The sequence below is a fragment of the Misgurnus anguillicaudatus genome, chromosome 24, assembly GCF_027580225.2.
Source record: "Misgurnus anguillicaudatus chromosome 24, ASM2758022v2, whole genome shotgun sequence".
Lineage (NCBI taxonomy): Eukaryota > Metazoa > Chordata > Actinopteri > Cypriniformes > Cobitidae > Misgurnus > Misgurnus anguillicaudatus.
In genome coordinates this window covers 40,421,705-40,443,674 of record NC_073360.2, presented here as the reverse complement: position 1 = coordinate 40,443,674, position 21,970 = coordinate 40,421,705, and the positions used below count along the sequence as shown (strand labels likewise).

Below are 21,970 nucleotides of genomic sequence, written 5' to 3'. Positions count from 1 at the left end.
TGTGTTATTTTTAACACAAAACGACACATAATGTGTTAAGTAGCATAACACAAAATGAACACAGAGTGTGACTCTTTTTGGTTTTATTACGGCAATGGGTAGTCCATACAGTTTTATTAAATGTTTCCTGAGGTGAAGCGATTGGGTTTTTGTAAGGAAACATTAAAAGAGTGCCAATACAAAAGCTGCTAAACAAAGATATAAACAATATCGCCAAATCCTCTCGGTGCATATTATACGCTCATTCATCAAACAATATTATGTCAAATATGTTTAATCCCACCCTCAGGCTATTCAGAAATACAGTTTTTTAGGCAGAATCCATTAAAATTAACAAGAAATCATGCCAGACGCACTTAGGCCCTGTTTACACGAGAACGCTCGAGGGTGAAAACGTAAAAATATTTTATCAGATGTGCCTTTCGTTTACACAGCGACAGTGTATTTGGGGCTTAAAAACGCAAAAAAGTGAAACCACCCTCCAGAGTGGAAATCTTAAATATGCTCTACTGTCTGCTAGTTCCCGTCTAAAGGGTAAAAACGCAAAAGTCTGCTCATGGTGGCTCTCATCGCGAACGCATTTAAGTCACAGACATGTGTCAGTTTAGGAAAATAAAAACAAACATGTTGGATTATTCCCATACGTCGGACCTTCATTATTCCCATACGTGGACTTGGTGTTGTTGTGTGTCAGTGCTTCACATTGCCACCTGGAGTGCATACTAAATTGAATATCACATACGTGATAATGCAACTATAAATGCAATTATAAAACTGAAAGAGTCTAGCAGAACGAATGAAGTCATATACACCTATTGCTTAGGGCTGAGTAAAATATGGACTCATTTTTTTAAAATATATATATATATATATATATATTTGGGGGGGCATTTTTGTCTTTATTGATAGACAGTAGTTTAAGAGACGACAGGAAAGTAGAGGGTGGAGAGAGGGGTATGGGATCAGCAAAGGACCTTGAGCCGGGATTCGAACTCGGGTAACCGGAAGTGCATTTGCACCATATGTCAGAGCGCTGCCCACTACACCATCGGCTCCGACAAAATATGGCCTCATTTTCATTTTGGAGCGAACTAACCCTTTAACCATGATTTAACTAAAAATATGAACAAAAATGCATACTATAGTTACATTATAGTTAAACCATGGTGTTGCTAAAGTAACCATTGTTTAACCATTGCCCAATTCACACAGCACTTTGGTCCCAGAAAATATCCGTGAACACAAAAACATCCCGTAAATGTTCTGGGATCGCTTCTGTAAAGGAGACCTAGCAACATTTACGGAAAACATTCTGTGTGAACAAGATGTAGAAACAATGATGTCGCAACAAGAAGTTTTGGTTCAGCTCTTTGACACAGGGATTTAAACGCAAATCTAGGGATGGGACGATTACCGGTTTCACGATTAACCATGATAAAATGTCCTGACCGCAAGTATTATCGTTTAAAATTGAATTATCATTACAACTGTGTTTGATTACTGTGATTTTGAAAACTTGCTGTAAATCCTGTCCAGCCAGAATCAGTTTGACGCAGGCGTGCATATGCAACATAATTTTTTGCACAAGAAGGCATTTAAGGGATAATGTATTGTATTCATTCCCTTATTAGACAGATTTATTTATTTTTTACCACAGAAATAATTTCAGGGACATGAAATATTAAATTGTGACTTTCAAAAATAAAACAAAAATGTTTTAAGTGTATAAGTTCTTTTTGAACATTTCCAACTCATTTTAACAAAACCATGATAATATTGATAATCGTAATAACTTTGGTCACTATAATCATGATGATATGAAATTGTCATACCGTCCCATCCCTACGCAAATCAAAAACTCATTCACACAACACTTTGGTCCCAGAAAATACCCATAAAATTGGCATACAAGCTTCAGTGTGAACATAAACACGTCCCATACATTTTCTGGGATCGCTCCTGGAAAGAGGACCTAGTAACATTGCCGTAAGATACCCGGAAAGCCCTTTGTATGAAACAATGCCGTAAGGGGCGTGCCGTAGTGAGGACGTGCATGTCATCGCAACAAGAAGTTATGGTTCAGCTTTTTAAAACGAGGGATTTACATGCATATTAACATTCACGATAAGAAATGTCTGCAAACTGTACTGAAGGGAGCTTGTCACTATACATGCTGAAGCTGAGATCATTCACCAGCATAAAAGAACATCGCATCACATGCTCCTTATAATCTTGTTGTAAACAAAAATGCATGTGCGTGGTTTCTCGAGAGGAAATTAGCAACTTTAGTTTGCACACACAGATTCCAGAAATTCAGTGTGAATGAACCAACAATCTAACAATCCCACTTTCCATCTATTTTCCGTAATCTATGTGTGAAAACGGCTCATGATTTTACAAATGGTAATCAATTTGCCAAAAACCTTGGTGACTAGACTTTTACTACAATAAAACCACGATTAATTTTAATAAGGTAATTTTCATTTTATGTGGCATTGGACCGTGCCCCAGGTTTAAAGCCCCCCAAAAATTTAAATGACAATTCTGTATCCTGTTTCCTACGTTGGTAAATTTCTGGACTTAAAAAGACAATTCAGTTTGAATTCAGCTCTGAACGGCACACGATCATAATACAGACAGTATGAGATCTGGGATGCAGCCACGGACAGAGAGCTATCATCTGGTCCTGATTTGTAACGTTTGCCGACTTCTGTATTAAAGCATGTAGGGACGGATTCTTACACAGCTGTTAACACCCACAAACACACGCACACACACACTCATACATACACACACATATACACACACAGTGACAGGTCCAGGTGGATTTTATTGCTCTGTGGGAATCAGTTCCTACCGCGGTCCACTTGTTGAGCTAATAAGGAATTACTGTGTGTGTGTGCGCACTGCATTACAGCTTGTTTTATAGTGTGTGTGGAACAGATTTTAATCACTAACAGATATTTCCCATAAAACTCTGTGTCTTTGTTTCTGCTACTTTTTCTCCGTCACTGTGTTCTCAGGCCCGGCGCTCATTATAAGGTCATAGGCTGATCGGCTCGTCAATCACAGGCTCATTAGTGCAGTTTAATGACGGTGTGACCCGCCCACCCGCCTCTGGGAGTCCAACAGGGGAAGTAAAGGGGCCCGAGGGCAAACGTCTGTATTGTTTCTCCTCTTGGGTCTCCCCCTCTCAGAGGAGTCAATGGAGCTTCAGTGATTGTGTGTCAGCGGTCAGAGGTACAGCATTAAAGGTCTCAGTATAGAGGCCCTGAACACACACATACATGCATACACCGCATGAATACACACACACACACCCACATGTACATGCACACAAACACACATTTAAAAAATATTAGCCCTGAACATGCACACATTTGTACAGGCAATACACCAAATACACACAAAATAGCTGAATATAACCGTGATAAATGTTTTTTTGCAGTTGATACTCCTAATGTATGTGTATTTTCCAATAGTCACATATATCTTCTTGTTTAATATTTGCATGGATTACTACTTATTTACTGTACAGCTGCTTTGCAACAATGCAAAATTGTGAAAATTGTCTAACACGTTCACACACATGTAAATAAAGTGAATAAATCCTGCGTAGTTGTTAGGGCTCGGTATCAATTCAGATGTTCCAGATCGATTCGATTTCGATTCACAAGCTATATCAGGTCGATTCAAATTTTTTATTTCGATTCTCAGGACGATTTTTATACTCGATTCTCGATTCAACTCAATGAATATGAATTTAATACAAATACTATATTTATAAAAAAGAACAGTGAACATAAGTTTACAAGGCTAATTAAAGGCGGAGTCCACGATGTTTGAAAAACTCTTTGGAAAAGGAGACGGCCCGACTACCAATACACACTTATAGCCAATCAGCAGTAAGGAGCGTGTCTACTAACCGACATCCTTGCCGGGTTGCGTATGTGTGGGCCGGGTCTATCAACAGAAGGTCCAGATTCTATTGGGGTAGTGGCGTGTTTGTTTAGGTGATTTCAAATATCAACATTGGCTTTCAAACATCGTGGACTCCGCCTTTAATAAAAATAAATTAAGAGCCACAAACCTGTATATTAGGGGGTTGCACACCGGCCATGCAGCTCAGCGTCACGTCACGTGGGGGTATCGTAAACCGGAAGTGCACATTAAATAGCGCGAGCTTCGTCAGATAGCGTCTACTTCAAAATGCAAAATATACGTTAGCAGCCAATGTTAATCGTTAATGATTTGGGACAAATATAATGTTTTTAATGTTAAACTATGTGAGTAGTGCTCTGTGGCGCGGCAGGGATTTAAGCAACTTCCTGAGTCGTAGCTGGGCGGCGCGGACAGGCGCCACCTGTCGGCGCCGCTGTGCGTATACTCATAGAAAGCAATGTGTTTGATTTTTTTTAGAACGGCGCGGTGCTGTGCGTCCTGTGTCCGACCCCCTTGAAACTCTTTTATTTTAGGTACACTTGGGTACATTAAAACAGAACCTCTAATTTTCAAATGCATACAAATATGTTAAATACAATAAAATTTTGATGCAAGATAAAAAATGTATAACAGTCTAGTGGAGAAGACCAGTAATTAGATTAACGTTATTCTTACGTTCAATGTTTGCGGAAATAAATATGAAAAAAAAACGATTTGTGGCCTTTGAGAATCGATTTTGAATTGACCACGTAAACAAAACTAAAAACGATTAAACGAAAAATAGATTTTTTTGCCCAGCCCTTGAACACTTGAACACTTTGAGTTACCTCGCGTGAAATTCGCGCATTCAATTCAGATGCGAATCGACTCAATTTGCCAGCTTTAGCTAGATTGTACTCTCAATATGTACATAGATAGATATTTTTTACAACTTACCAGATTGTACGACCTCCTCACTCACTTTCTTTTAAGCAAGATCCTTTTTTTATTCTTATTTCTATAAAAGTACGAAGATGTGTTGTAGACATACATTGACAATGATTTTGTCCTTCTTTCTTGTTTCGTATTTCTGCCTCAGCTCACTACGTCATAATCACGTCACTACTAGAGCAAGTTCCTGATTGGTTAAAGCGTCGCGAATATTCGCCAAAGTTCAGATTTTTCATCTTGCGTGATTCGCGCAAATCCACACAATGTCGGTAACAAATGTCTGTAACGCTTAATTTAGGACGCATGATGACTATCGTGTCTTTTCATTGACTTAACATGTAAATAACTCAAGCTTAACGCTTCTTTCGCGTCTGGTGTCAACGCACCATTAGACAGTCTCTCCAGAAAAGCACGATTATGCAATTGCATGATTTAACGCATAATCAGCCAAAGTCTGCATATTTATTTTTCAAATATGCCGCACTTTCGCAGCATAAATTGCAGATTTCTGTGCGCAAAATATGCGCAGCGGGGCTTGCATGATTTCATAAACCCCGCATTTTCGTAGCAAAAATCACATATATCTTAGCAGAAAGTTGAAAAATGTTGCATTTACTTCACACAAGCGTCATGGGAAAGTTATGAAGTGATGTGATTATGTGACGTGAACATCACTGAAAAGCTGCAAAAGATGCTAACAGTGTATGCAAGTTCCCACAGTTTTTGCAATATCCTGCATATTCCATCGCATTTTATAAGAAAATGTGCCGCAAGATCAAGGATTTTTGCCCGCAAGGCCGCAACAATCACAAAAAACCTCAGCATTTTTCTGGAAGGACTGATTAGAAATATAAGCTGAATTGAATGCACTGTCAGACAAACACCCACATTTTTAAAGCTACATTAGTGAGGACACAATGTTTTTATACAGTACTTGGACAATGATATCAACTGTACTCCTACTTTTTTACACTTTTATCTACAACTTTCATGCAAACACATGAAATAGACCGACACACACACATGCACACAACAAGGACCGTGAAACATTCTGTAAAATCTTTCAAGAATTGTGCGATACTTTGGTCATCTATCAAGGTCACGGTTTTACGTCTCGAAGTCGAGTGTGTGTGAAACTGAGCTGTTCATTCAACTTCACCCTACGCACACACACACATACAGCTAACTAATTATAATGACTTGAGCCAGTAATAGGCCTGAAACTCTGGATATGAGAGAGTTCACAGGTCAAAGACCTTCAACCCCTGACGGCCCATTCGCTTCTCCCGCAAAGGTCACAGAAGAGCATGTCTTTCCCGCTGTGAGCCGATTGGCTCCTGGGGAATTCCTCCGAACGGAGGGAGTGTAGAAACATTCCAGCACGCGGAGGAGAGAGGCCGAGTGATGGATGATACAAACAGGCGAGAGGAAAGGAAGACAAATTGTTGCGTTCCCTGCAGCATCTCTGACCTAAGAACCGCTAATCGCTGTCTACGGTTTCACGCCGCAGCTGTTGTGTTAGCAGCTAAAGGCTAACAGATCGCTGTACTCACAGCGGAAAAGTCACGCAGAACAGCTGGCTGCTGAAAAACTGTGCATGTGTTAGAAATAGATCTGAATGAGTTATTCTGTTAAACGACAAGAAATATTTAAGACTCTTTACGCTACTTTTCTAGATCACAAATGTGAACAATTTGTTCTTTGTACAGAAGGTCTGATTTCTTTTCTCCGTTGAAGCACAGAAACATTCCCAAATCATGCCATATATTCTGGGATTACGTTTATACGTCTTCTGCCAACTCTATGGTCATGGGTTTGATTCGATAAAAACAAATGGATTAAGGAAATAGTCAAATGTACAAAATGTATCTTCCATGCACTTCCAAATGTGATATGTGATAAAAGCACCTGCCAAATGTGTTTCGATGTTACGTAACTTAAAAGTTAAGCAGCTTAATAGGTTTTAGGGGTGTGCGTGTGTGTGTGCGCATATCATTCATGTTTTAGGAGAGAGAGAAACTGAGTGGAGGAATTTGCTGAGAACAGATTACCCATAATTCCTCAGGAAACTTCTGTCTGTCTCGTACAGCCATAAGAGCAAACCGATCCAAACTGAACTGTGCAACTGTTGTGCTGGTTTGGTCAGGTCACCTGAGAACTGTAAAAACACAAATGCACGTACACACACACACACACACACACACACACACACACACACACACACACACACACACACACACACACACACAAGTACACATACTTGTCAGAGTCTTTGGCTGCGTCCGAAACCGCATACTGTATAGTAGGTACTGAATTAGATGAAGTACCTACTTACTTGGCGTTAAAACAGTAGGTACTGTATAGTATGAATCCTGGTAGTATGAATGAGATTCGGACGTACTACATCCGCCATGTTGCTACATCACGTGACATACGTCGTCATCACGTCGTGTCATTTCAGCGCGAAAACAGCCGCGTGCCTCTTCTTCTTCGTTGGATAACTCCTCGTCCGGGGCATCATGGGATAGTGTAGCGTCCATCGTATGCACACTGCAAAATCTAACCGGAAGTAGTAGGTCATCCGGGTACTTTTCGCATACTGTTTTTCGAATACTATGTATTCGGACATACTACTCGCCTCGCCTACTGCTTTTCGCGTACTATATAGTATGTAGTAGGCGGTTTCGGACGCAGCATTTGTGTTCTGCTCACACAGGTTTCACCTTTGACCTTTTTTATATCTGCAAATGTTGAAGTAAAATGTAAACACAGTCATTTGGAACAGCCGTGCAGGCCACCACTGGATCACACACACCCGTACACACCCTTATCCCTACACAAATGTACACACAGACCTACACAACCACACACTGAAACACACCGGTTTTCCTCTATAATAGCATATGTGTGATTACATTAGTTGTAATTATTTATTTCTAACATATATACAAAAATCTTTATATATATATATATATATATATATATATATATATATATATATATATATATATATATATATATATATATATATATATATATATATATATTTGTTATATTTGACAGTGTCATAAGTGTATTTTTATTAAGGGGCAACATTTGTTGTACATTTTTCTCAGCAATTTGTAAAAACTTGTAAGCCTTGTCTAGCCTAACTAAATCAGTTAGGTCAAATCAATTCCTATCATCTATATTATATTGTACAAACGAATAGCTAAGTTATCTAACGTTAATAACTATATGTCAATACCACAGTTTACCTTGATTGCCTGTTTTCAGTCAGAAAATCTCCTTATCCGATACCTCAGAGAAATACCAAAGTGAGGTGAGAAGAAGAGGTCACGGGAGCTGAGCTGCTTTTTAATACATTAAAAAAGGCACCAAAATATGTATTCCTTGTAGGAAAATTGTATTTGTTGAACAACAACTTGATTAATTTATATTTGCGCTGGCTGCTGTTAGTACGACGTATGTGAACGAACATACGGGTCACTCACGTGACGATAGGGTTGTTCGACTTCATTATGTGGGCTGCGCTGCGTATGACATCACGATACCGCGAGAGCGAATGAAAATTAGTTATTTTTGCTGCGATTTCAAATCGGGCTCGCGGTACTTTGACGTCATGTGTACATCCGGTCTGTGTCAAGCTACACGACGTAGAAAAATTCTGATGAAAACACGGCTGGTGTAGTTTGTCCTGTATCTTTGCATACCCACATATAACATAACGCTTTTTTAACTGTCAAGAAGTAGTACGTACTTTATTTAATCCAGTACGGACGGTCACAGCAAGCGATTCCAGTCACAGCTATGAGCGCGCGACCGTCTATCCAAAAATCCATCCAGCACGAGAGCGCGACGCTTGGCAGGGCTTCTGTAAAAATTAACGTCATTTGAAAACGATCGCGCACTTTTTCTTAAAACAAAGCGTCACCTTGCAGTGAAAAATAATGGAAGAATAGTTACAGACAGACTGTAACTTAGAGTGGAAAACATCGCAAATATACTATCAAATACAAACAAACATTGCACACCAAGTGAGTATTTTGTTCAAAATAATTGTACTTTTGTGAAATTACCCATTGGATAAATGTTTTAATTTGTACAATTGTATTTCCAGAGAGGAAATACAGAAGGATTGTTGCTGTAACCCACTAAGCTTCATTCGATATCTACTTCCCTAAGTTAACTTACTATGTAACGTTAGTAGGTGAAAATCAGTATGCAAGGTGAGTAGTATGTCCCAATTTATAGTATTGGAAAAACAGCAACGTTAAGTGAAAAGTACCAGGATGATCTAATACTTCCAGCTAGACTTTTTAAGTGTGCATTTGATGAACACTTTTACTATGCCGTGAAGCCACAATTTTAAAAAAGTGAATAAAATAAAAATACAAATGTATTTTTCGTCATTTAATTGTTCTTGTTAAACAACACAAGTTAATTAAAGCTACAGTTGTTCTGTTTACATCGTAGGTCAAAGGACATACAGGTCACATGACAATGAAATATTGGCGGATGCAGTAGGTGTTTCTCAATGTCAAGGATACTTTCTTGGCAGGACTGATCTTTCCAAGTGACTTCCTTCAGAGGCTTGGCGAGGCTTCTTTTTAGCATTTGGAGAACACGTAAATGGAACAGGCTAGCAAGGGCATGTCATTGCGTCATTAGGTCAGTAAAAATGTGTGCTTTCGGCGCTGCGCGCATAGAATTGTGGATGATTTGAGAGCGCGAAGGCTTCACATATGCATCCTTTCCTCTATGGGATAATTCTCCAACGAAGGACTCAGTCTTTGGCTGAAATTCCGAGGATCCTCGACATTGACGTAGCATCCTCGAAATTCTGGCTTCCGAGGATCCTACCTTGACATTGAGAAACACCTAGTATGTCTGAAATGTATTCATACTGCTCCCACAAATGCTATATAATGAGCTGATAAAGTTGTTACGTACTGTCACAGCTTTACTGTGCCTTATTTTATACTGTTTACTTGTTATATTTATATTTTAGTAGGCAGTGTTTACTACGTACTCTCTAGTATGCAGTGATCGGTCACTCTGGTTTTTATTATACGATTTTTTTTAGGAGTTTATCCAAGCTGGACTCATTTAATGTCAGATTTTGGCAGTGGTAACTTAACTCATGTCATTAATTTACTCTCATTTAATTCAGTCTCAGTCTAATCACGCTGACCGTTCACAGACCACTGGCTTTAAACAAACATGTTTATTCACTTATTTTATCTGGAGGACAAGCCGATAGAAAATCAATCATATTCTTCTGTCTCTTCTCTGTCTTCTCTCACTCTTGTCTCATTCTAACTCGGTGTTTAGTCATTCGTGTATATGAAGGAAGACTTTGATTTAAGCAATGAAATCTCAGCACACAAACAGGGCTTAAGGTTTTCTCCTGGTACTGATCTACTCTGTCTGACCCATTTCCTCTGGCTAATCACTTTTGGGAAGAAATCCCAAAGCATTCAAACTTTCTCTCTCACTCTGGAATCTTTGCATAGCCTATATTGTTCCATTACTTTGTTCCATTTGTAAGTTTTATTTACATTTTCATATACAGTCAGTTTGGTTTATGTCTTGTTTGTAAGATCCCTACTGGTTTTAGCTGGTTAAGCTGGTGTAATAGGCTAGTTTTAGAAGGGTTTTTGGGCCTTTTTAGCTGGTCAGGCTGGTTAGCTGGTTTAAGATTGAAGTAGCTGGTTTAAGCTGATCCTTCCAGTCTGGCAAAGCTGGTGGGTCAGCTGGTCTCCCAGCCTGACCAGGTAAAAAAGTGGCCAAAAACAGCTTGCTTAACCAGTGAAAACTAACCAACCAGCTTAGGCTGGTTTTAGCTGGTTAAGCAAGTTGGTTTTGGACGCTTTTTAGCTGTTCTTTTTTTTACTGCTCTTTTCAGTAAGGGTACTTTTATATTATTTCTAACTCCAAATTTAGTGTTAAAGAGCTTTTAGTGTTTTTCAACTTTTGCATTATAGACACAAAGGCTTTTCCAACTCCGTTTACAAGATAACTCGATCTTAGCATTGCGTGTATGCTTTGGGGAGAAAACAATCCCAGAATGCACTGTGGCAAGCACGATAAAAATAAGGTGCTGTTAAGTCAATAAAAACCTTTATTGCATCTACATTCAACGTTGACGTATTGATTAAACAATCCTGTCTAATGAATATCTGCTGTTTCAATTTGTTAGTGTTGTGTATTAGATTAGGATGCTGTCTTTTCTTTGAATGCTGTTTTTGAAGTAAAAATGTAGTTTTCTTCATGTTAAATCATGGCAATTAGCTAGCTTTGTGCTAAATCATGCTAGCTTTGTGTTAAATCATGCTAGCATAGTGTTAGCTTTGTGTTAAACAAAGACTGTAAAAAAAGATGGACGTAGTGTTCGTGACGTCACCCATAGGTTTCTAAAGATCGTTTTTGAAGCTTAAAGTAGGCGATGCCTACCGTCGCCACCTTGGCCGCGTGTCACCGCGCATCACTCGCAGATATCCGAAAATAGGTAAAAAAGCAGGATGTGGGTGAAGCTGAGGTGACTGGTTGCTGAAACCATGCCCGCCTAGCTCGACTCTAGTGACAGCAGTTCACCATCACTTAAGTGGCCACGCCCTTAATTATGCAGAACTTTAAGGCTTAATATAATTTTAATAGATGTCATGAAGGGCAAACTTAGCTATACAGACCAAAAACACTTTTTGTACCAGTCTGTAAACATATTATTTTCTACAGTAAAGTTGGGCATTTTAACATGGAGGTCTATGGGAATTGACTCCCTTTTGGAGCCAGTCTCTAGTAGTCGGTCGATGAATTGCAGTTTAAATCACTTGCGTATTGGCTTCATCAGAGAGATCGGAAGGTTGCCCCTCGGTGTTAAATCATGCTAGCTTTATGCTAACATCATGTTAAATCATGCTAAATCATGCTAGATTTGGTAAATCATGTTAGCATCATGCTAACTTCATGTTAAATCATGCTAACATCATGCAAGCTTTTAGTGTTTTTCAACTTTTGCATTATAGACACAAAGGCTTTTCTTACTTTGTTTACAAGATATTTGACTACAGCAAAAATAAGGTGCTGTTAAGTCAATAAAAACTTTAATTTCACATTCAACGTTAACGTATTGATTAAACAATCATGTCTGATAAATATTTGCAGTTTCACCCAACATTTGTTTGTGCTTTGTATTTTTATACATATGAGATTAGCATGCTCTTTTTTCTTTGAATGCTGTTTTTGAAGTGAATTTTTTGTATTAAATCATGTTAGCTTCATGTTAACGTCATGTTAGCATTATACTAAATCATGCTAGCATAATGTTTGCTTCATGTTAAATTATGTTAGCTTCATGCTAAATCATGTTAACATCATGTTAAATCATGCTAACTTCATGTTAAATCATGCTAACATCATGCAAGCTTTTAGTGTTTTTCAATTTTTGCATTATAGACACAAAGACTTTTCTTACTTTGTTTACAAGATATTTGACTACAGCATTGCGTGTATACTTTGTGGAGAAGGCAATCCCAGAATCCACTGTGGCAAACATGATAAAAAGGTGCTGTTAAGTCAATAAAAACCTTAATTTCACATTCAACGTTAACGTATTGATTAAACAATCATGTCTAATAAATATTTGCAGTTTCACCCAGCATTTGTTTGTGCTTTGTATTTTTATGCATATTAGATTAGCATGCTGTCTTTTCTTTAAATGCTGTTTTTTAAGTAAAAATGTAGTTTTCCAGTTGTCGGTCAGAAGTTAGTTTTGTTATAATATGTTGTAATGAAGCCATTTCTTAATCAGCCTACAGTGAAGTTAATTCAAGACAGATGAATCGCAGCTGTCTGTCTGTCTGTCGGTGTTTGAGGAGAATCATTTAACAGGATTTTCATAAAGTCCAAAGCAATGAAATCTCTCTTTATTCATCTAACACACTCTCTCTCTTTTTCTTTTTAGTCTGTACCAGATCACACCATGTCATGACTGTCTGAAAAACATCACTTGTACATAACCTTTGACCCTCTGCGTCTGTGTTGATAGTCATTCCTAACAGATTCGTCTCACATTGTACTCCTCTGTTTTAAATCTCTTTGACAGGTAAGAAACACACACATTCTTTCTCATCTGTCTATGAGTCACTTGTATTTGTTTGTATAACTGATAAAACGTACAGACATCTGTTTGTGTGTGTTTGTGTCAAACGATTGATTCATGGACACACAGGTTATGCTTTGTGTATATCACCACAGGTTATTTCAGATTGTTACTGTAAACATAAACTACAGCACACAAAGACATCGTTCAGATCTGATATTAACATCTGTCTCAGGTGTCTGATCCCAGCACTACATACAGGTGTGAACTGGTTCTAAAACCGGTTTTATAGATTTGGGATGAGTCTGTTCCTTCAAACTTGTCAAATTTGTATGTAAACAGCCACATAAAACCAGCTTTAACAAATTCCTAACCACCATATCTAACCTGTCTAACAATCAGTACAGAGCATTATATTTCACTATGTTAGGCATTCACAAATATATCTAAACCTGTACATAGTGAGTATGAGACGCACATAAACCGGTCCGAGATATTTGACGTGATGTTTCGTTTGTCAGTCATCTTTCAGAGTCTCAGTATTTACACAAACACAGTCCAGTGGGAGCGTTGTGGAATCCGTCCCATAATGCACCATGAGAAAAACACAACTGAGATCTGCTGCTTTAGAGAAGCACTGAATGCTCGCGCGTGCGCGTTTTCAGAAATTGCTGGAATGTCATTGGCCAGAAAAGATGTTGGGAAGTAAATAAGTGACAGGAGCCATCTACCACGATAGTATTTTAAGACATCTGCGGCAGGCTTCTGACGTATAAAGCAATATAACATTTTTCTTTACTGTCAAAATGGTCCCAAGCGGTCACTGGAGCAGTACTGCCAAATATGACCCATTGAGGCACAAATATGTTTACATTTGGACCAATATGTACCTTCTACGCACTTATATAGGGCCCTGTGAAATCCGTTTTACTTTTTCCAAAATTCCGTTTAATTCCATGTTTTCCGTTTTAATTTTTCTGGATTCTGCTTTTAATGGATAAATTAAATTTCAGTAATCAAAAAGCATATCTTATCAACTGAAAACATTTAATGAATACAATTTAATAAAATGTAGCAACGGTTTTCATTGTAGATCCATGTTACGTCCAACTATGTTTCCTTGCGTTTCTGTAATTTGCGGATAAATGAAACATAAAACAGCATTTGAAAATGAGTTATAATGGGTTTTAAAATAACTGAATGCTAAATTTGCAGAATTCCGTGACATTCCGCATTGTACAGCAAATTCAATTTTTATGCTTGAATTTCATGATTCTATCCACATTTTCCGCATCGCAGAAATCATAGAGGCTTACTAATACTCTTTGGTACCATTATGTACATTTAAGGTACTAATATGTGACCCTAAACCACAAAACCAGTCACATGGGTATATTTGTAGCAATAGCCAACAATACATTGTGTGGGTCAAAATTATTGCTCATTAGGATATTAAGTAAAAATTATGTGCCATGAAGATATTTTGTAAATTTTCTGCGGTAAATATATCAAAACTTTATTTTTGTGAGTGGATGCAGTTGCTAAAGACTTCTTTTGGGCCCAAATATTGTCCTATCCTAACATCGATGGAAATCTTATTTATTCAACTTTCAAATTATATATACAGGGTTCCCACACCTTTGTCAACTTTAAATTCAAGGACCTTTCAAGAACTTTCCAGGTTCAATACCCTCAAATTCAAGGACTAAATGTGGGGACACATTTCAAGGGACAGCAAGGTTACATTGTGTTACCTTGATTCATTGTTACAGTTCCCTTTCGAGGGAACTCGCGCTGCATCACTGAGGTGACACTTTGGGGACGCCTCCAGGGTTAAGTGCATCTGAATGTGTATATCAATTCAACCAATGGTGTGGCTTAACGACAAAGACAGGGTGACGCGGAAGCCAGGAAGTATACTGCTTTCTGAAATATTGCCAAAGACGGCGTTACAGGGATGCAGGAAGTATGGCAAGGGAGACGCAGCGTCTCGTTCCCTTCTCAGAAAACAACAGTTACATACGTAACCCGAGACATTTTCATGTGTCAATCACAACTATGCAAACACAACTACGTTAAATAATGGCACCATCTATTCTCTTTAAGGCAAGCCAAGTTATTTGTATAGCACAATTTATACACAGAAGTCATTCAAAGTGCTTTACATAGAAATGAGAAAACAATATATAAGAAAAAAAAGTTAAAATACAAGAATTAAAATCACAATAAAAACAAAAATACATATTCCCATATCATGTAATCCCTAAACATCCCTTATTTAGAAAGTTATATTTTTGTTTAATTTCTTCATAAATTCGTCTATTTAACTTACAACCTGTCTCTTGAAAATAATGGTTGGTTATTTAACCTCTTTATTATTTTTGTATCCTATACGGTGTGTGTAAAGTAAGTTAGTATTTGTAATAATTATAGAGATGATTCTTTACACTTGTGCACACACACCTATTAAATGATCCCCTTCTATTAAACATAATCATGACCCTTGACCTCTGACTCTGTCCCCACCTTTTCCTCTCTCGCTCCACATCCTGTGGCAAAAATAATCATTTCCTTTTTGGCACTGGCTGCCCTCGTCTCATATAACCGGACTTAAAGTCTTGTCCGCAGTGCAGAACCGCCATTTACTTTGGAAACAGACTGAATGACTGACGTGTGAAACTACCAAGCACACACTAGAAATTAAAGTTAGAAGTTGATTTATCTTAAATTGATTATAAATAAATAAATAATAAATAAATGTATGTAGTATGTATGTTTTTGTCCATTGTTTTACTTACAAATGAGTAAAAAAAACTCCAGTCACCTTTGACATAAATATTTTCATCCTCGTATGATTTGAGAAGCACCAACACTATTTAGGATGCATATTATGTGAATCGTGACGCCGTCTCGGAAGTGATGACAATTCATTGCATTTATCCTGGTTAACTGAGAGCTCAGGTCAACAATGAAAGAGAAATCAAATACTTCTCTAATCTGTCTAATCTACACCATCAGACACACACACACACACACACACACACACACACATTGAGAGCAGGATGTGTGGACAATGGTCTGCTCTCGAGGGCTTCTGTATTGTCTGAGTTTAATGTGGAAACTGATCCATCTTTCCCTTCCCACACCCCACCTGAGACAGAAAGTCCGCCTGTGTTTCTGTCACAATACACTGCTTCAGTATTGCTGTTGTTGTCCATCTTTATCTCGGTGGTAATATTATTTTTTACTATGGAAGTGAATGGTGCCCCTGAACTGCTTTGTTACAAACAAGTAAATGATGACAGAATTGAATTACTCTTTATACAATTGCTGTTGCTCATACTCAGGTTTGCTAACCCCTTAAAATTAAATTTTGTTTGTAACTCAATCCGCACCATCTCTTTTTGTTAGCATTTAGATCTGTGCGATGATTAAAAGTTGTCCACTGTAGTTTCTGTGAAATTCGTCTTGGCTCCTGAGGTCGCGGTGCGCGCCATGTGCTTTCGGCTGCTTGTGTTGTTCATTAACGCGGTTTAGGTTTGATATCTTGGGTGACTTAGGTAAGAAAGTGTCTGCTTATGACATAGATGAAATGTAATCTGTGCATGTGTTGGGACGAAATGTCCATTCGAAGTTGATCGACAGAATAAACACAACACATCTGACCATTTAATCCGGTACAAATTGAGCCCAGATGTAGCGGTTGAGTAGTGTCACACACACGCTCCCATTCCCACTTTCTTTCTGGAAGATCGAGATGTTTCTGCTGCCAGTACCAAATAGAGAGTAAATGCATAACAGTAAACCCTAAAGCTGGTCTTATCTAGCTTGACACTCCAATAATCTCATAGTTTGTGGACCGCCTGCTGTTTACTGACCATATAATGCATTAAGCATACAACAACCACGAGCGCTTTCTCAGTCTGCCCAGCTGAAATCTGATTGTTTGTGTAATTTCAGGGGTGCACAGGCTTTTGGGAGTCAATCAGGAACAATAGTCATGTCATAGTCTTGAGGTCAGGTGAAGTAATTCATCTACCATTATTTACATTAAGGCTACATTTACATGACAACATAGTCATTTTTTTACACATACACAAAAAGATTGTTGTCAAAAAGATTCACATTTATACAGATCCGCAAAAAAACGACTGGCAAAGTTTTATTATGCTGTGTTTCCCACAGAATTTAGTAAGACAATGGGGGCTCAATGTACTTTTACTTTAGGGGGGTCCGGGGGGTAACCCCCCATAAGAAAACTCTGAATAACTTAATGATAAATGATGCAGTCTGGTGCATTTTAAGAAAAAATGAAGTGACTGTACCTATAAAGAATACAATAGCAAACCTTCTAGTTTTCGGTTGAAAACGTTGTGTGTACACAAAAAGATTCACATTTACACAGATCTGTCAAAATGACTGAAAACATTTTATTATGCATTGTTTCCCACAGAATTTAGAGACAATGGTGCTCAACGTAGTTTTACTTAGGGGGTCTGGGGGGCATAACCCCCACCATAAGAAAATTTAGCATAATTTAACGTTAAATGCTGCAATCTTGTGCATTTTTAAGAGCAAAATAAAGTGACTCAACCTATAAAGAATACAATAGCAAACTTTCTAGTTTTCGATTGAAACATTGTTGTGTACACAAAAAGATTGTTGTCAAAAAGATTCACATTTACACAGATCTGCGAAAACCACTACAAACGTTTTATTATGAAGTGTTTCCCAAAGAATTTAGTGAGATGGTGGGGGCTCAATGTACTTTTACTTTAGGGGGTCTGGGGGGCATAACCCCCCACCATAAGAAAATCTAGTATATTTTAAAGGTAAATGCTGCAATCTGGTGCATTTTTAAAAGCAAAATGAAGTGACTCAACCTAAAAAGAATACAATAGCACACTTTCTAGTTTTCGGTTGAAAACATTGTTGTGTACACACAAAGATTGTTGTCAAATAGATTCACATTTACACAGATCCGCGAAAACGACTTATTATGCAACTTTCTTACAGAATTTTGTGAGACAAGGGGGGGTCAGGGGGCATAACCCCCCCATAAGACAATTTAGCATATTTTAAAGGTAAATGCTGCAGTCTGGTGCATTTTAAGAGCAAAATAAAGTGACTCAATCTATAAAGAATACAATAGCAAACTTTCTAGTTTTCGGTTGAAAACATTGTTGCGTACACAAAAAAGATTGTTGTCAAAAAGATTCACATTTACACAGATCCGGGAAAACGACTGAAAACGTTTTATTATGCAGTGTTTTCCACAGAATTTTGTGAGACAATGGGGGCTCAATGTACTTTTACTTTAGGGGGCACGGGGGGGGGGGGGGGGCATAACCCCCACCATAATTTGTTGTTGTTGCATATTTTAAAGGTAAATGCTGCAATCTGGTTTATTTTTAAGAGCAAAATGAAGTGACTCAATCTATAAAGAATACAATAGCAAACTTTCTAGTTTTCGGTTGAAAACGTTGTGTACACAATAAAATTGTTGTCAAAAAGATTCACATTTACACAGATCCGTCAAAATGACTAAAAGTTTTATGATGCAGTATTTCACACAGAATTTAGAGGCAATGGTGCTCAACGTACTTTTACTTTAGGGGGTCCGGGGGGCATAACCCCCCCCACCATAAGAATTTGTGCACATTTTAAAGGTAAATGCTGCAATCTGGTGCATTCTTTTAAGAGCAAAATGAAGTGACTATACCTATAAAGAATACAATAACAAACCTTCTAGTTTTCGGTTGAAACCGTTGTGTACACAAAAAGATTGTTGTCAAAAAGATTCACATTTACACAGATCCATCAAAATGACTGAAAATGTTTTATTATGCAGTGTTTCTCACAGAATTTTGTGAGACAATGGGGGCTCAGTGTACTCTTACTTTATAGGGGGTCAGGGGGCATAACCCCCCCCCCCATAAGAAAATTGTGCATATTTTAAAGGTAAATACTGCAGTCTGGTGCATTTTTAAGAGCAAAATAAAGTGACTATACCTATAAAGAATACAATAGCAAACTTTCTAGTTTTCAGTTGAAACATTGTTGTGTACACAAAAAGATTGTTGTCAAAAAGATTCACATTTACAAAGAATAGCGAAAACGACTGAAAAAGTATCTGCTAAATACTAAATTAACTAAATGTAAAAGTTTTATTATGCATTGTTTCCCACAGAATTTAAGTGAGACAATGGGGGCTCAATGTACTTTTACTTTAGGGGTCCGGGGGGCATAAACCCCCACCGTAAGAAAATGTAGCATATTTTAAAGGTAAATACTGTAATCTGGTGCATTTTTAAGAGCAAAATGAAGTGACTATACCTATAAAGAATACAATAGCAAACTTTCTAGTTTTCGGTTGAAAACATTGTTGTGTACACAAAAAGATTGTTGTCAAAAAGATTCACATTTACACAGATCCATCAAAATGACTGAAAATGTTTTATTATGCAGTGTTTCTCACAGAATTTTGTGAGACAATGGGGGCTCAGTGTACTCTTACTTTATAGGGGGTCAGGGGGCATAACCCCCCCCCATAAGAAAATTGTGCATATTTTAAAGGTAAATACTGCAGTCTGGTGCATTTTTAAGAGCAAAATAAAGTGACTCAACCTATAAAGAATACAATAGCAAACTTTCTAGTTTTCAGTTGAAACATTGTTGTGTACACAAAAAGATTGTTGTCAAAAAGATTCACATGTGAGACAATGGGGGCTCAATGTACTTTTACTTTAGGGGTCCGGGGGGCAAAAAACCCCACCATAAGAAAATGTAGCATATTTTAAAGGTAAATACTGTAATCTGGTGCATTTTTAAGAGTAAAATGAAGTGACTATACCTATAAAGAATACAATAGCAAAGTTTCTAGTTTTCGGTTGAAAACACTGTTGTGTACACAGAAAGATTGTTGTCAAAAAGATTCACATTTACACAGATGCGTGAAAAACGACTGAAAAAGCATCTACTAAATGCTAAATTGACTAAATGTAAAAGTTTTAGTATGCATTGTTTCCCACAGAATTTTGCGAGACAGTGGGGCTCAATGTACTCTTACTTATGGTGGGGGGTTATGCCCCTCGGACCCCCCCTAAAGAAAATCTAGCATGGTTTAATGGTAAATACTGCAGTCTAGTGCATTTTTAAATGCAAAATAAAGTGACTATACCTATAAAGAATACAATAGCAAACTTTCTAGTTTTCAGTTGAAAACATTGTTGTGTACAAAAAAAGATTGTTGTCAAAAAGATTCACATTTACACAGATTCGTGAAAACGACTGATAAAGCATCTGCTAAATGCTAAATTGACTAAATGTAAAAGTTTTATGCAGTGTTTCCCACAGAATTTTGTGAGACAATGGGGGCTCAATGTACTTTTAATTTAGGGGGTCAGGGGGGCATAACCCCCCACCATAAGAAAACTTTGAATATTTTAAAGGTAAATGCTGCAATCTGGCATATTTTTAAGAGCAAAATGAAGTGACTCAATCTATAAAGAATACAATAACAAACTTTCTAGTTTTCAGTTGAAAATATTGTTGTCTATACAAAAAGATTGTTGTCAAAAAGATTCACATTTACACAGATTCACAAAACGCCTAAAAACGTTTTATTATGCAGTGTTTCCCACAGAAGTTAGTGAGACAATGGGGGCTCAATGTACTTTTACTTTAGGGGGTCCGAGGGGGCATAACCCCCCACCATAAGAAAATTAAGCATATTTTAAAGGTAAATGCTGCAATCTGGTGAATTTCTTTTAAGAGCAAAATGAAGTGACTCAACCTATAAAGAATACAATAGCAAACTTTCTAGTTTTCGATTGGAAACATTGTTGTGTAAATGGCACCTAAGACTGGATGGGCAGGTGAAGCCATGAAATATTTGCTGTTTCAGTGGAAATCGTTTTCAAATATTTTGAACTGATTTATGGACTGCACGTGTACGTGTTTGTGTAGTTAGATAGTGGAGATAAAGTAAAGGATTTGTTGTTAGTCATTTACTAGCTATATGAAGCTTGACTGATGCTTATCAGTCCAGGAAATATAAATGTGTGTGTGTACTGTGTTGTGTAGTTGTTTATGTGTGTAGAAGAGTGTGTATTAGTGAAAGACTTCTAGAATTTCTCTCATTGTTTTATTGACAGCAGCTGTTGCTTTCTCTCTCTCTCTCTCTCTCTCTTTTAGTTTCTCTCTCTCTCTCTTAGTCTCTCTCCCTTTCTCTCTATCTTTTTTAGTATCTCTCTTTCTTTCTTTCTCCCTCCCTCTCTCTCTCTCTCTCTCTCTCTCTCTCTCTCTCTCTCTCTCTCTCTCTCTCTCTCTCTCTCTCTCTCTCTATGTCTGTCTGTCTGTCTCTAGGGGTCAGTCTGAGGCCAGTGTGTAGCCCACCTGTCAGCAGGTGGTGACACACAATGACACACCTGTCCCTGCAGAAACACACACACACATATACACACACACACACACACACACACGCACACACACACACATAATAAAATGCAAAACATTTATTGAAATTTAATACATTAAACATTAAATTATGCATTTTAACATTTTAGTATTTCTTTTTCATTTTTCATATTTGCCTCATATTTCTTTTATTTAATGCATTTCATTGTTTTTCAAATAATTAATTGAAACGTGACATATTTAAAGGAACAGTATGTAAGAAATGTATATCAACTAATCATAAAATGGCCCTGATATGTCACTAGACATTAAAGCAACACTATGTGTATGTTTTTTACCTTTAAATAATGTCTCTAAAATTATTTCAGTGATAGAACAACTTTTAACTGGACAAATTGTACTGTTGCTGCAACCTGAGCAGCCTCCTAGCTGCTACCAGCACACTCTGAAAGTGTCGGTGGAGGGTAGAGCACACAGCCCCGCCCCTCCCACTGCCTGCAGAAGAGTGTCTGATACCAGGCACTGTTGCGCTTTTCAACCACAGGAGGGAGCTATAAGTCATTTTTACATGGAAAC

At 37.7% G+C, this 21,970-nt stretch overlaps 1 long non-coding RNA gene across 1 annotated transcript in view; it reads left to right on the top strand.

Annotated features, from left to right (window-relative positions):
• Nucleotides 1-8,549: 8,549 nt before the first annotated feature.
• The window catches only part of LOC129438682 (uncharacterized), a 42,701-nt gene continuing 29,280 nt past the window's right edge, over nucleotides 8,550-21,970 (top strand). The window contains exons 1-3 of the long non-coding RNA XR_012367941.1: nucleotides 8,550-8,909; nucleotides 8,993-9,101; nucleotides 12,839-12,979. This is a non-coding gene — a long non-coding RNA (uncharacterized lncRNA). The remainder of the gene's footprint in view (nucleotides 8,910-8,992; nucleotides 9,102-12,838; nucleotides 12,980-21,970) is intronic.